The following is a 17,390-nucleotide window of genomic DNA, read 5'->3' as shown; positions in this document are numbered from 1 at the left end:
AAAGCTGCGTATCTCTATCCCCAGGGGATGACCAGGCAAGACTTTTTAGAAGTGAGTTAATCGTAAGAATAATAGGCCTCGTATTATAGACCTGGCACATGGCTCCCCCACCCTACCTCTCTGCTCTTTCAGAACAAGATGAACACCAGGAGGAGAGTTGGAAACACATCAGGCTGACATTGACCACGGCCTCCAGAATCCAGTTTGTTCTTTACCCCTGGGCCTACCCTCTGTGGTGTGCTAGTCACAGCAGCCCTGGCTATACAGCAGGCCTGTGTGTGGCTGCTCTTGGGAACATGCTCTGCAGTGGTGGTGGGGGTGGGGGAGGGGTGGCTCTAGGTCTCTGATAGAGGTCCTTAACTGTCTTCAGTTATCAGGACTCTCTCTGTTCTGAGTCCTTCTCACTGACCAAAGCTCAATGTTCTGTGTTTCCAGGACCACATCCCAGATTCTTAGAGATGCCAGTATTTGGCTGCTGGCACGTGCTCAGCCTCTCCCCCAGAGACGGCCAACCTCCATGCAACATCCGGGCCTCTGCTCTGAGACTTCAGGGAGAAGGGTCCATTGTGAAAACTCCTTTACTGAGTCATAGCTTGAAGTTTTAATAAACCTCTCATTACTTTTTAAACATCAGAGGATGTAATAAAGATCTCAAATAACCTGCTAAATATTTATCTCATTAATACTTAAGCACACATTTATTTCTTACTAATTATCACATGTGTTCCTGAGGTTGTTTACTGGGTCTCATCAGTGGTGACATCGGCTTAGGAGAGAGCAGGCCATGGGCATGGGGACCTCCTGTCTCCAGCCCTAGGACAAACACTTTGGCTCTTCCTTTCTCTACTGTCACCAGCATTAGAGACTGCTGTTCCCGTGTGTAGCATATATAGAAAAATTAGATTTAGGGAACTACCCTGCCTATTGTCAAGGCTCCTGACTACTTTGCACACTCATGGTCCCAGAAAAGAGAATTTATAAAATGGGAGGATTTGTTGTATGATATTTTGTTTCTGTTCTGAAAAATAAGGCTTGCCTGGATATCAGAGGAAGGAGCTAGCCACTAGTTAACCAGGTGTGTAGCACTTGGGAAGAGGACGCAGGAAGATCAAGAGTTCAAGGCCACTGTAAGCTACAGGATATTGAACCAGTCTAAAGGAGAAATAGCCGGCATGCCTTTAATCCCAGCACATGGGAGGCTCACACCTTTAATTCCAGCACTAGGGAGGTGGAGACACAAATATAAGGTGAGTTGAAACAGGATCTTGGCCCATTCAGTCTGAGGATTTGTAGGCAGAATTGCCCCATTTTGGTAAGAAGTGACTGTTGGCTGCTCTGCTTCTCTGACCTTTCAACTTTCACCCTAATATCTGACTCCAGGTTTTTATTGTTAAGACTAACTAGGATCATGCTTCAAGGATCTCCAATTGTTGTAAAGATGAGGGAAGGGAAACACTGGAAGAGAAAAAGTAGTGACAGAGAGGAGACCTGACCAAATTCCTAGCCAGCCTGGGAAATGCAGGGTTTGCCTGTGACCCACATGGTAGATTCCTTGCAGAGTAGGACACTGGCGGCATGCACATTCCCTGCTATTTCCTCACTTCTGTTTCAGAATGCTGCAGACCATGTCATTTGCAGACCAAGTTTTCCTGAACAACCATTTCAGACACAGAAAGTTGAAGGCAGTGGTTTGAAGTTTGCTTTGTTGATGTCCAATTCAAACTCCTTCTTTAACAAGAGTCACTATTTACAGAAGAATATTTCAGAGAGACTGAAAATTAGAAAGATTGGTGGATCAGGATTTGGATTTTTTTCCAATGCTTTTTGCTATATTAGCAAGATTTGGTGGTAGTTTTGTTGTGTCTGTGTGGCAAGACCCCAAATGAGATCACTACAGAGCTGATATCCAATGAAAACACACAGAGGTTTATTGATTATAAGGTGGAGCTTAGATCATTGTACAGCACATCGTACATGCAGCAGGTGGAGGAAAGCAGCCCTGAGCGCTCAGAGTAAGGGGTTTTTAAAGAGAAAAACTGTAAGCAGGGTGGTATAAGCCTTGGCGTCTCAGGATTGAGTGAGGTTATGTAATCTTTGAATTCACTGGTTGGGGTCCAGAGAAATTTTCAACAATGACGGCTATCAGAAGGCCATAAGGACATTTGGAGCCCGAAAATGTTTTCCAAAATTACTCATTGGCCAGCCCACCCTGATGCAGTCGCCTTGACCAGGACCCTGACTGTTTGTGATTTTTCTTGGAGCTGTTTGAGGTTTTTGCTGGAACTAAGTTCAGCTTCTGGCCAAGTGCTGTTAGAAAATGGAATTTTCTTTAAAATGGAATTTGTCTTGCTCTCTCATCCCCTCCTCTTCCTAGTACCAATGAGAGCCCAATCGTGGGTCTCAATTTTCTGGGTCTTATATTAGTTCTATCCAGCCTCTTAGCTGTCTTTCAGTCACTGGCTTCCCCCAAAGCACTTGTGGCCACTGGCAGGTAACTGGACCTGGCGACCACTCACTGAATAGCCCCAAGTCTCTTTCATAAATGGTACCAGTCTATTTAAGATGCAAGGACCAAAAGTTAGGAGCAGTGGCAATATAATCATGGGACCCAACAAAGCAGAAATCAGAGCAGTCAGCTGGGAGAAGCATGAAACCACGATTGGAACGTCCTGTTGCCTCTCTGGTTGCATGCCTGCGCCTCCAGCCCTCCCTCGCTTGGCATCGAGTCTTTATTATCCTGATGTATGTAGAACAGTTCCTCACCAGAGCTGCGCACAGTCCTCCTTGATGAAGAAAGATCAAATCCAGGCCCCCCTCTGTTCTGCAATACAACCTCAGCTAAGGATGTCAGAGACCCTTGGGGATGGGAGATGGAGTTTCTAACTGTTCTATATCTGTATCTATGGAGGCATGCAAGCTGGAATAGTGCTGGCTCTGTGTGGTCAGGAATGCTGTCCCATTTCCTAAACCAGCCAGGCTGACTCCCAGCAGGATACTCAGAGTTACTCAGAGTGAGAGCTGCCATGGGCTCTCTCTTAATACATTTTGGGGATGTAGTTTCTAACTTGTAGAGTAACTCTTCTTCTGTATGGGAAATCAGCTTTGGAACAAGTCATACCACCACACAGAAGCCTTTCATACTGTTGAGAACATGGTTGACCATCCCATTCCCTTACATTCTCATCCCTCATCCCCTACCCTCTATTGCCCACCCCTCATCCCCAGTTTTCATCTATTTCCCCTTCCCAGGGTAATCCATGTGTTCTTCTTTGGGTCCTCCTTGTTACCTAGCTTCTCTGGAGCTGTGAGCTGCAGTCTGGTTATCCTTTGCTTTACACCTAGTATCCACTTTGAGTGACTATATACTATGTTTGTCCTTCTGATTTTGAGTTACCTCACTCAGGATGACCTGGGTATAAATGCAGGGTGTAAAACCCATGGACAGGACCACTATGTATCATTGTAGGGATTCAGATAACTTTGGGAGTTTCAGAGTGTGAAGGGTCAGCAATGCATTGGACTGCCAGCGGCATTGGTTAGGATCAGTTTAGCATTCTTATTAATAATAAACCGAGCAGTTATCGGTCATGCTGTTGATCAGAAGAACAGCAACTATTCACTTGCAATTTTAGCTGTCTGTTTTCAGATGAACTTCTGTGTCCTATCAGAATGGTTCAGTGAATTAGCTCAGCTGAATGCTAACAGCAATTAACCATCATGCTCAGCTTATATATTCTGCTCGCACACTTGGGAGGGGCTGGGGGGGTGCTGTGGTATGGGTGGGATCGAGGGATTTATCTCTGGAGGAGGTGTGAGTGCACATTTTAGCTTTGTTATGTGTCTGTTCTTGACCCAGATAAATTATTAGAGTATACAATATTTGGGAACAATACACACAATCATGACAAATACAACAAATACATCATAATATGGTGGGGGGAGGGGGAGAGCTGTGTCATAGCAGAGGCAACAAGATGTAGTCAAGTTAGGTTTGGTGGAGTTCAGGACCAGAAATGACCTGTTGAGGAGCTCCAGAAGCAGATCTCCTCCTTTGGTTGCAGCCGGACTGGTTACTGAAGTCCTGGTGGCCAAAAGGACCAACATACCTGATGGTTGTGGGGGTGCTGGGGCTTAGGGTGCTTTTCAGGGGTGTGGGTTTTGGGGCTGATGATGGGTTTACTACATGATTGGGCCCTATCACCACCCTAACTGGATCTGAGTGTGCCCAGTGGTAAACATCAGCCCAGGGTCGTATCTGGTGCAGTAAAGTCTCAATCCCCAAGTCTTACCAGTTGTCCAGTCCATTTTCTTTCCCTAGTTAGTGAATTTGATAACTAACAAGTTGCAATGCCCGCCCCCTGCTGGTGGCCCATGGGTATTCGGGAAGCATCCCTTCTCAAAACACAGTCCACAGTTGACTCACTACTGGCCCACGGTGCATGCTCTCGTCCCCGTGCTCTCGTGTCTCCCCATATGGGAGGTGTCCACGCAGTCCATCCCATGGACTCACACTCCTGGCTGGCAGTAGGTGGTAGCTCCACATTTATGCTGCTGTTCCTTGGTGTGGCAGTGGGCAGGACAGACAAAGAGATTCCTGGTCTTACTTCCTTCTCTGGGGGAATTGCAACTATACCCCGGAAATGGTTCCTGGTTGGATGGGCCCAGTTTTCCCCCACTAGGTCACATAAATTCACAAAGAGGTCAGGGAACCATGTGTTTGGGGGTAGCGCGTTGTTGAGGAGGTGCTGTTAGCAGTGGCTCCCATCCTTGCATTCATGATCATCCAGGTCTGATTTCAAGGTGCGTATGGATTTCCCACAGCTCAGGTCCCGGTGGGTAAAAATCATCAGAAGGAGTCATGTTCCTGCCTGTGTCACATCCAGAACTTGAGGGGGTTGTCTGGATCCCTTGAAACTTCCCATCCCTTTGCCCTGGGTAATCTTCCTTGAGTGTGAAGGGATCTGCAGGTGTGATGAGTGTAGTGGATCCAGGCAGTTACACCATCACTTTTGATGGCAGTGGACGTAGTTAGCAAGATGACAAAGGGCCCCTTCCTTCTGACGTAGACCCAGTCACCCAGCTGGAGCCTGTGGGGTTCAGGAGGGACACCAGGCTCATAAAAGGCCCTAAGCTTTGGCCACACATCATTGTGTGCCCACTGGACTCCTTGCATGGCATCAAGGAGATCCTGATCATCCAGTTCTGCCAAGAGTTCTGTCTACAGGCTGGAGATGATATGGGTGGGCTACCAAACATAATTTCAAAGGGTGTCAGCCCCATCTGGTAGGGAGAGTTTCTAACCCTCTATAAGGCAAAAGGGAGAATAGCCATCCAGTCTGGGCCAGTCTCTAAGGCCAATTTAGTTAGGGTCTCTTTTAGAGTTCTGTTCATGCGTTCTATCGGTCCTGAACTCTGGGGTCTATAAGCACAGCATAATTTCCAGTCACTCACCAGGGCAGTGGCTAAATTCTGACTCACCTGGGACACAAAAACTGGTCCATTATCTGACCCTGTCATAGCAGGAAATCCACACCTGGCAGGATGTCTTCTAGGAGCATCTTGGCCACCATATGTACTGTTTTGTGCTTTGTGGGGAATGCTTCTCATGTGGGGCCTCATCAAAGATGGTGGGAGAATTTTTGAATCCTTGTGGCAACCTAGTACATGTCAATTGGCCACTAACTCCAATTTCTGGGTCATGCCACTCAAGGACAAAGTACTGTTGACTCTTGGGGGCTAAAGGCAGACTAAAGAAGGCATCTTTCAGATCTAAGACAGTGTACTAGTGTTGATCAGTGGGTAGAGAATTGAACAAGGTGTATGGGTTTGGGATGGTTAGATGGATGTCAATGATGCTTTCATTGACTTCCCTCAGGTCTTGGACTGGCCTATAATCATTGGTATGAGTCATAATGTGTGTCCAACTCATGTGTCTATCTAGATTAATGATAAACAGAAAAATCAAACTAGTTTTTACAATAAAAAAAATAGAGGCAATAAAAAATCATATAATGTTTGATTTAAACCACAGAAATCAGAAATAAAAGTCCCCAGCAATGAACAGAGAATGGTCCAGACACAATTCATTTGAACTCAACTCAGTTGTAATTGCTTTGAGTTGAATGTCCAAACATAACAAAGAGAGAGACCAGCAGAGTTCAGTGAGTTCTGAAAACAAGACAGATAAGACTGAGATTCATGGGCTGCTCTATAAAAATCCATGTTGAAATGGAAACACATATGGACCACATGGAGGCGACTGGTGAAAGACCTTGTATGCCCACATGGATTGAGGAGAGCTGAGAGAGCAGCAGCAAGTTCAGCTGAAGGACAAGGACTACAGGTGAAATCAACTGCATTGCACAATAGTGGGAGGAGGCAACTTTCCAAGAAGACCTGATAATTCTGTAAGACTATGTTCAGACAGCCAGTCCAAATATGTGAGCTAGAAATAGCAGAGTGGGAGATTCCCACTGTCATAGCTAGGGACCTCAGCAACCTGGCAGTCATTGGTAGGTTACCAAGAATACAGACAATCCATAAAGATACTGTCAACCAAACAGCACTATCAATGAGCCTGATTGAATGAGAATTTATAGAACATTCAATCCACCAGTAGGAAGACTCATTCCTCTCAAACTCAGAGCATTCTCCAAGAGTGGCAGCATTCTGGCTCACAGAGCACCTAACCCATCCACAAGAGTGGAAGTATTGGGCAGCAGGGGTGGAGGGGTGTTCTCAGATGGCAGTACAATTGAGAGAGAAGCTCATAGCAGAAATAGTTCCAAATACTTAGAAATCATGTCTTATGAATTGTTTTAGCTGGCATACAAAATAATGTGTTTCAATATGACATTTTAATACACACATCATTGTACCTTACTGATTTGCTCCATACTCCCCAGTCCATCTCCTTGAAGGTGCTTTTCTCCCTCTACAAATAATGGTGTTGGAGTAACATACAGGCAACAGAACTCTCATGATAAATGTAAAGATGTTTTGGACCAAATGAAAGTAAAAACACAGCAACAGCCAAAGATGTGAACTGTAGAGAAGCATATCATAGAGAAACATTTACAGCAAAAGACCAGTGTGCTAGAAACACAGGAAGGAGCGAAAATCGTGTTCTTAGCTTCCATGTCAAGCATCATAGGCCTAAAAGAAGCCAAAGACTAGGAGCAATCAAAATGAGGGCAGAAATTGGTGAACAAGAAAATAAAAAACTCAAGGACATGAAGCCAATTGGCTGAAAAGACCAGAAGGACTTATACATCACATCACAAACCTCATCTGAGAAACAGAGCAAGAGGGGGAAAAGCTTGCCAGTGGCCCTGTGTCTATCAAATGAGTGACTTGGGAGTCAATAGGCTTCCAAAAGGAAAGCACAGGATCGTTCATATCAACAATAAATCTTTCCCAAAATGTGATGGGAAATAACATCAGTGTTCCATACCTTTCCATAAGCTATGAACAGAAGACAACACTTTCCAGCTCATTTTATGGCACCAAACCAGTTAATAAACCTTGTCAGAACTTCAGGAAGGGAAACTACAAAATAATATCTACCATGAAATAGATGAAAATGTCCTAAATTATTAAAATATCAGCCAATCAAAACCAACAATGTGTGAAGGCAATTAGATACCAAATCCATGCAGGATTTGTTCCCAGTATGCAAATTTATCTCAAAATTTGAAAATGTAAGCTTCTGTATAAGTAGACTAAAAAGATAAAACATAATTATATCAATTGGTACATAAAACTATTTGGCAAATTCCAACACTAATGCAAAGTAGGAAAAAAAAACTGGCAATCCAATAATAAAAATAATTTTTCACAATTTGATTTTTTTATTTATGAAAAGCACACGTCATACTACCCTAAAAAAGATAAAAACTGGACACTTTCCTTCTAAGACCAAAGCAAGCATTGTGTGTAATTTTACTGTACATATAAATGTGTTGAAAGAAAGTTTTAGTTGGTGAAATAAGACACTTTTCCCCAAAGAAAAACTAACCTAAGTAAAAAGCAAAGCATGCAGACTGGGGGAAATATATTTGTGTTTATTTGCCATGATATGATAGTTTATTTAGAAAATGTGCAATTAAATAGAAATCCTAAAATTAGCAAATGAATTTTACAAAGTTGTAAGCTAGATGACTATTAAACAGAGTCTAACCAGTCTCTCATATTACTGGAAAAAAATGAAATTTGAGGTTTAAAATAAGGCTGCTTATCATGGATGATCTTACCAGTTTTTTCTCACTTATTCTGTTTCCCAGATGAGATTTGATATAACTAGTTACAAACCCAAAGGCATATCCAGGGGCCCTGAAAGCTACCTCAGAATGAATAGAAGCAAAACAAGATCTAAATAAATGGAGAGATATTCCATGTTTTTGGACTAGAAAATTTATAATGTCAAGTGTTTATTGCCTGGATGGAGTATTTCTACAACATCCCAGAAAAGGGTTTCAGAGAGAACAAAGCTGATTCTAAGTGTATACATAAAGCAGACATTTTAAACAGCCAAACCACTCTGAAGAACAGAGCTAGGCACAATTTCGGGTGTTATATAGGGGACAGCAGAGTCCAGAACAGACACATAAGGGATTTCCTGGTCTTTGACAAAAAGAAATTCTGCAGAGAACAAATAGCCATTTCTATCAAAGGGGCTAGAAAAATAAAATATGTCCGTGTGCACAAAACACACTGTAGTATAGGCTGTGCTTTTAAAATTGTCAGCTTAAGTTGGAACACATTTCTAGACACAAGATGGTGAACTATAAGACTTCTTGGCCCTGGTGATAATTTGTTAAATATACTAATGACCAAGTCCACAAAATAAAGACATGTATCTTATGCTTTGTTGTGGTTTTCTTTTCTGTTTCTATTGACGAAAGCAACTTGGGGAGGAAAGTGTGTATTGGGCTTATACTTCCAGGTCACAGTTCATCCTTGAAGGAAGTCAGAGTAGGTACTCAAGGCAAGAACCTGGAGGCAGAATCCCTTTGGCTCATGTTCAGCTAGGTTTCCTATACAGCTTAGGCCCTCCTGCCTAGGGATGATATTGCAAAGACAGGGAAGAGAAACCCTTTCTCTTTTGTCAGCAGAGAACGGCAGATCTGAACAAGACAGAATGGCATGTGCAGAGTTCTCTCATCAGCATGGCTGCAGGAGAAATGTAAGACTGAGCAGGTAAACCACAGGGGTGTGTGTGTTTAACATACTGATAACAGAAGTACATTGCTTGTGGTTCCAGAGGTTAGCAGGTCCAAGATCTGGGCACCTGTAGAGTTCCCAGGAAGGTTTTCAGGACACAGGATAGTTACTAATGTTATTGTCATAGTGAATGAGCATCATCATGCATTTGTCTAAACCCACAGAGTTTCACAGAGCCCATTAATTGACTGATTCAAATTTTAAAAACTGCCTAATTTCTGTGATCAGATGGCATTCTAGGGGTTTCCCAAAAAAAATATTATATAGTTTCTTTATGAGAAAGACATTACACAACTCTCATCTGAGGCACAATATCAGGGTTTCTCTTGCTGTGATAAAACACCAAAAGCAAGCTGGGGAGAGAGGGGTTTATTTGGCTTACATTTTCATATTGCTGTTCATTATTGAAGGAAGTCAGGACAGGAACTCAAGTAGAGCAGAAACCTGGAGGCAAGAGCTGATGCAGAGGTCATGGAGGGATGCTGCTCACTGGCTTGCTCCTCATGGCTTGCTTAGCCTGCTTTCTTTTAGAACCCAAGACCACCAGCCTAGGGATAGCCCCACCCACAATGAGTAGGACCCCTCCCTATCAATCACTAATAAAGAAAATACCCTACAAGCTTACTTATGCACAGCCTAATTTTATGGAGGCACTTTCTTAATTGAGGATCCCTCCTCTCTGATGACTATAGCTTGTGTCAAGTTGACATGAAACTAGCCAGCACAGGCATATTTTACAAATACCTCAAGAGTGATTCTCAAAGCTCTGGGCAAGGGCATTAGTTCACTTCCTATGACTATATGAAAATTTTGAGATAATATTTTTAAAAGGTGAAACATTCATTCTGGCCCACAGGTTTGGAGTTTTGTGATCAGGTAGGTGACTGCCAAATCATGGAGAAGTTAGGAAGGGTATGTGTCAGAGGAAAGCCATTTACATAGTGACTGGGAATGAGCGAAGAAGTGGAATTGGAGTCCCACATTACACCTCAATGGCATGCCTCCAATGATCTAAGATTCTTAATAGCCACCACCTATCAAATTGTTCTACTAGCATCACATATGGGTACCAATTATTGATGCTTTGGACTTCTATGACTACCTAATACCTAAAATATAGCAGGGAGGGTAGACGGAAGGCAGAAAAGAGGAAAAAGGGGAGAGAGGAGAAGAGAAGAGAAGGGAGAGATGATGGAAGGGAGGAAGGAAAGGAGGAAGGAGGAAAATTGTCAAAAAACAAGTGGAGCTAAGCTGAACTCACCCAAACTGAATATCTACTAAGTGAAACAAAGATGTCTGGCACTCACAGGGGCACAAAGAAGAATTCACAGTCATCCTGATAGAGTCTACATGACTTGTTCTATGTAGTCTAGAACACCACAGAGGAAAAGTACATGAAATTAAGATCATTCAAGCAATCCTGACAGTTGTTAGGCTAACAATGCCATTTGCCAAAAATAACCAAGCATCTCCACTCGCGTTCCAGCCACTCATGGCTCTCAAGCACCGAGCACCTGGTCTCAAATGCATCCTGAAGCCTGTGTGCAGCCTGGGCCTTGATCCTGCCTGGGCCAACTTCTGTTTCTTTTCCATTGGGCTGTCTTGGTGAGGGGCACAGCACAAAGTAGCCATTATTCCACTAAAGCTTCAAGAATCACACGAAGGGTGGATCAGGACAGATCCATCCTGAGCTCAGCAAACAGGGTAGAGAACCTGAGACCAGATATTAATCCAAGTCTTCAGTCCTCCAACATCAATGTGAATGGAGCTAAACAGCATTAAGACAACATCTGATTGTCTCAGAAAATAATGTTCTGGAAAAAGTCTTTGGATCTAGGGGATGGCTCAGTAAAGTGCTTGCTGTACAAACAAGAGGACCTGGTTACATATTTTTGTCTATATATCTGGGTCCTCATGTTCATGTAAATATCTGGGCATAGTGGCACACCTTTATAAGTTTAGCCCTAAGGAGGGCATGATCAATTGGATACCAGGTGCTCATTGGCCAGCTATCCTTGCCACTCAGTGAGTTCCAGGTTCAGGGAGAGATCCCGAATTAAAATAAAGCATCACTGGAGAGTGGGTGACTGAGTAAGATAAGATACCCTCTGTCCTCCACATGCATATACATACAAGTGTGTTGGACACTTTTTTACATACATGCATATATCAGATAGATAGATAGATAGATAGATGATAGGTAGGTAGATAGATAGATGATAGATAGATAGATAGATAGATAGATAGATAGATAGATAGATAGATAGATAGATAATAGATAGATAGACAGGCAGACAGATAGATAGATAATAGATGATAGATAGATAGATAGATAGATAGATAGATAGATAGATAGATACAAACAATACAAAAAGGAGGAGGAGGAGTCCTTGTCTGATCTCATTCTTTTCAGAAGTTTGGACCACCACTGGGTACTAGCCACACATCTAAAGACTGCAGATGGACACATTTGATTGGCACATGCTGCTAACATCAGGTGCTACATGCAGAATGAGTCTCAGAGCCTGTCTCAGAACTGCTACTGTGAGGGCTCCATTTGGAAGTCAAGTTACAGGGTATGGAAAGCCTCAGCTCAACTTGAGCAGTTTTTATTCAGATTGTAGCCTGGGAGTATGACTTAGTGTCCATAGATTCAACCACAGACCGAATCAATGATCAGGGCAGGATGGAGGTTTACGGAGAACCTGAGTCACTCGGCTCCATCGCACATTCTAGAGCAATGAAAACTAGAAAACTGTCACCTTCCACTCCCAGTACATACACCTCTTACAGGAACAGTTTTTCATTCACACTGGAAGATTTTAACACCACTGTATTTCCAGAACTCAATAGAACTGGCAGCTGAAACCTCACTAAGAATATGAGTTGAGAAATACAGCTGACATGTATATGGTTCATGGAAACAGGAGAAATTACGCCAAGAACCATGGATACACATGCCTCTCATGCAGAGATAACTCAGCCAGTGGAATATCTACTGGGACTGATGGATCCCAGCACACCTCAGAAGAATGGGAGCCATGTAACCCTAACACAGTGACACCCAGTTAGAAGTAATGCAACAGGAGTTAGATGCCTGCTTTACAAGCTTTCAAATTAAAGCACTTACTTCCAAATCATGGCTGTCTAAAATGGAGTCAGCTGGGGTAGCTCTAATACCCTTCCCAAAGTCCAGGGAACATAATGGCCAACAGGGGGGTGGGAAGAATATGAGAGCTGAGTATGGGGAGGATGTGCATCAAAAGTCGTCTCCCAGACATGGCACAGCCATCGCACTCACTGCAGTTGTGGCTTTCCACACAGGGTATTTCACAACATTGGGTCTGTCAACATTTCATCATGGGTGAGGGGTGGGTCCATAAGTCCCTCTTTGAGGCTCTATAGGCAATCAACACTTGCTAGGGGATAGGTGTTTTTCTTCAGGGATATAGCTACAGATAAATTGTCCTCACTCTACTGTGTTGCAGAATATTTTAAAGTGTGTTACATTCGTTTATGCTGTGGAACATTTGTTTAATGACGCAAAGATGTGTTGCATTTGTTTAACTCCATGAAGCTGTATTGCTTTGCCTGTCTAAAACACTTGATGGCCTAATAAAGAGATGAATGGCCAATAGCGAGGCAGGAGAAAGGATAGGCATGGCTGGCAGGCAGAGAGGAGAAATCTGGGAGGAAGATAAGAAGGAGCAATAGAACAAGGAGAGGAGGACACTAGGGACCAGCCACCTAGTCACACAGCCAGCCACCCAGTAAGAGTGAAAGTAAGATACAAAAGTAAGAAAGGCAATAGGTCCAGAGGCAAAAGGTAGGTGGGATCATTTAAAGTTAAGAAAAGCTGTCAAAAAACAAGCCAAGCTAAGCCCAGGCATTTATAATTAAGAATAACTCTTCATGTGTTATTTATTTGGGAGCTGGGTGATGGGTCCCCCCAAAAAAGCAAAAACAACCAGCAACACCACTGAGTATCACTCCATCCTCACTCAGGCAATAAACTGTAATTAAACTTAGTTGGTCCCATGCAAAAAGAAGACATGAAATTAGGAGAGACTTTAGAATAAGGAGGAGGGAGAGAAATAAGGTATGAAAACAGCCCCCCCAAAAAATTATTATATAAATGTATGAAACTGTAAAACAATTAAAATTGGAAAATAAAATTATAATAGAAACTGAAAAATAGTTTAAACTCAAAAACAAGCCAATGTTGCCTATGTGGATTCTATACTCTGGTGTGAGAGGTGACAGAGAGTGCCAGCTTGGTTCTGCACGCCTGTTTCATCTGTCAGAACTTAACAACAAGAGACAACACTGGGTAAATGCCCACAAGCCACACTTTGGTTGGACACAGGCTTTGGTGTGCCTGCAAAGGCTGCCGGGCTGAGAACACACCCTATGAATCTGAGAAGGCTCATGTGCTGCCGTGGCCAGGATGGAGGACTCAGACACATTCAGACAGAGAAGGCTCACCCTAGTCACATGGATGTTACCAAGACAGGGGTCTGGGTGAAGAGAATAGAATCATGGAGGCAATGTATCACAGGAAGTAAAGACAAATACGGCCTTAAGAATCAAGTGGAGTCAGAGGATGAGAATCAGATTTGTTAATGCCAGTCCTTGGCTTTGCTCATGTCTATCCTAGTCTTGACTTTGTTCATGCCAACCCTAATTGCTCCTGCCACCCCTAATCTTGGCTTTGCAAGTCACCCCAACTCTGCCCTCCACTTGCTGATGGTAGATAGCATCAAGTCTCACCCCTTCCCATAGTTGGGAAGTGCCTCACATGCATGGTGATGAATACTCAGAAGCCCCTGAGTGAGCCAGAAAGCTGGGGAAGACCAGGCTTCTCTTGGCTGTCCCACCCTGGAGCCTGATGTCAGCATTGCTGTACACTTCACTCACACTTCCACTCAGCTACCCCTGAATAGAGGACCTCAGAGAACACACAGGGCAATTACAGGAAAACTATGTGCTCAGAACAGCCAAGAAGGCCGGCACCGGGACTCAGAGCGGCTAGCAGTTATTTGTACAAAGAATAAGTTACTAGTCAGAGTGTAGGAAAAACACTTGTTTTGAGGCTCGAAACAAAGGTTAATAACATCAACATTTTATGAGGCAATGCATTTCAAAGTTTATTCAAGCCCAGTTCAATTTCAGTTTATTGAGAAGCACACCTCTTTCTCCTCACTGATTTCCAAACCCCTGCTCTTCCTCCTGGGGCTTGCCTCCCATCTTGAGGCCTTCCTCTTGTGTATAACCTCCATACCTCCAGAGCACATGCTATAATTCTCCCTCTTTCCTTTATCTCTTGTTCCTACAAGTCAGCTTGAATAAAGGAGCCATTATCAGCAGACCCACAATGGGCCCAGACATCCTCAGTCAAGATGTTCCACAGATGAAATATTGATTCATCCTCTCTGGGCAATAACACTCCATGAAAGAGCACATGGAAGTTAATGGGTTTGGCCACACAAGGTGCAGATGAGGCATTCAGCCACTCCAAGAGGCCAGGCCATGGATCATAATCAGACCCCACAACCATAAACATCAGCATTGTGTTTATTTATGGCCTACAACCAATGGTCATTGTGGGAGATACACTGAAAATTCATTTTGCAAACCAGCATCCCAGGAGGTAGGTGGGACCCTTTGGATTCTTCGGGGAGTTCTGAGAATTAACCCTTAAGCTGCCAGTGGGCCCTAGTACTCTGTTTTCTGCAGAGGAGACTAGGATCTGAATAAATGCCAGAGCCACTGGGTATCAAAACCCAAAGGATAGCAGAGTGTCTAATCCTGCGAGAGGCACCCAGAGACCAATCTACTCAGGATGCAGAGCCAGGGGCCTGTCAAAGCTGTTGGCATGGTACTCTATGCTAAAAGCTTACCTGCCCCAGCTACACAGACTAGAAAGATACTAATCCAACAGTATAAAGATGAATCTGGGCATGGCAGAGGACTGAAATCAGTACTATTCTCACAGGCACTGGTGCTCCGTGTGCCCCAGAAGGCCAGAGATGGCAAAACTAGGCTTAGAGATAACAGGTGAACCCCCTAAAAGATACATCCAGATGGCAATCCCCTATGAAGCATGTCTCATTCTGAGAGAATCCTGATGCCTGCTGTGATGTGGATACAAAATGCTCCCAAAGCCCAATGTCAAGGGCTTGGTCCCCAAAGTGGTGCTTCTGGGAAGTGGGAGAACCTTAAAGAGTCGGTGCCTCGCGGGAGGTCCTCAGCTCTTTGGCATTGTGTCCTCAAAGCAGGCTGTGGGGATCACCTCTCTTTTTGCTTCCTGTTTAAAAATGCTCCTACTTATTCACGCACAACACCTAAAGCTCCAACCAGAGGCTAAAGAGGAAGGGTTGCCTGGTGTTTGGCTTCAAACCTCCAGAGCCATGAGCTACCTCTCCTTTTGCCTGCTTTGGGCATTTTATTATAGATGATGATTTACTGACATTCCCTGAAAGATGTCCATTCAGGACCAGTTCAGGAAGCCACAGGTCTCCAGATACTTTCATCTTCTCCTGTATCGGAAGAACATCATCCCCATGCCAGGGGCAGCATCCACTAGCTGGGATGGATCTAAAGTCCCATGGAGTTCTTCCTGGCATTCCAGGAGCGGGATACCCTAAAAGCAAGGAGCATCCCTATATAAGTCACCTTTTCACCCCAGAAGAGACTGGGGATCCTAGGCAAGGAAAAAGTTACCTGCAGGTGGAGGAGAAGGGACCATGACCACTGAATGAGACCTGGGACCCTGGCCACAGTGTGCTGAGTGGTAAGAAGTGCCAGAAAGCCTCACGGTATGGCTTTTGCCTCCAAAAAACTCTGGAAAGGGCCACTTGGACCATGTGGACTGAGGTCCATGTGGCTTGCTGCTGCTGTGCCCAGCCCCCAAGTGGCCTCCACTGAAGCCTGTCATCTGGGAAAGCAGGGCCTGTGCCTTCTCCTGATGGGGCCTGACGGATGAACTGAGCAAGGGATAAGAACTCTGTTTGCATAGTGACTGCTTCTTTCCTGACAGGGTCTGTGGTCTGTGAGACATGGGACAGATGCTACCATAGGGTACTGGAATGAAGACATTGGCAGCTCATTCCAAGGCCAAGATGCTGACAGGAACTAGCAATGAGTTTAATTGGTTCTGGGTCCAGGTCACGTGGTATTTCAGAATTAAACACCCTATCATACACTACCAGTCTAGTTGTAGTGTCCTGCTGTGTCTTGCAGCCTTCCTACAAATGCAAGAAGAGTCATGTTCAAACCCAGAGCTTCCTATCTGGGAGGTGAGGATTATGCCTAGGTTCCCAAGGGTGGCTGATGATGAATATTCCACAAATATTCATTTGGTAAATGGAATAGATAGGTACATGAATGGATAATTAAATACATGGATGAATATATGGTCAGATGGATGATGGGCAGATGGGTAGATAGAAGAATAGGTATGTGAACAGATGGGTAGGTGGGTAGACAGACAAATAGTAGATAGACAGACAGACAGATAGACAGATATGAGGGAGTGGATAGATGAGCAAATGAATCAATGACTGTGTAGATATACAAGTAGGTGGATGATGGATGGATGAGTAAGTGGGTGGATGGATAGATGCACAAGTGGATGTAGAAATGTGTGGGAAGGTAGATGGATGGATAGATGGATGGATGGATTAATGGATGGATGGATGGATGGATGGATGGATGGATGGATGGATGGATGGATTACTGAGTAGATCCTTGAGTCTGAAGTTTACAAGAACATTGGTCCACAAATACCATTCCTCTCCTACACACACATACAGAGAGAGGGAGAGAGAGAGAGAGAGAGAGAGAGAGAGAGAGAGAGAGAGAGAGAGAGAGAGAGAGAGAGAAAGAGAGAGAGATTGAGATTAGGTCACTGTTGTGGCCATACCAATATATCTGATGATACACATACAAAAGTGGGAATAGAATCTACAGGAGGGTCAGGGCCTGAGCAGATTCGCCCTCCAACCTCAACAGGGACTAGCCTTCCCCTCACCTCCATCTTGGTCTTCCAGTCTCCATCATTAGGACTAACATTTTTCTATGATTTAGAAGTTACTAGGCCTGTGCTCTTTGTCAGAGTGACCCAACTAAGACAGGGTAAGAAGGGATGGGTATGAATGAATGAAAAT

Source organism: Peromyscus leucopus, chromosome 19, assembly GCF_004664715.2.
Source record: "Peromyscus leucopus breed LL Stock chromosome 19, UCI_PerLeu_2.1, whole genome shotgun sequence".
In the NCBI taxonomy this organism is placed as follows: Eukaryota; Metazoa; Chordata; class Mammalia; order Rodentia; family Cricetidae; genus Peromyscus; species Peromyscus leucopus.
Note: the sequence above shows the minus strand (reverse complement) of the source record.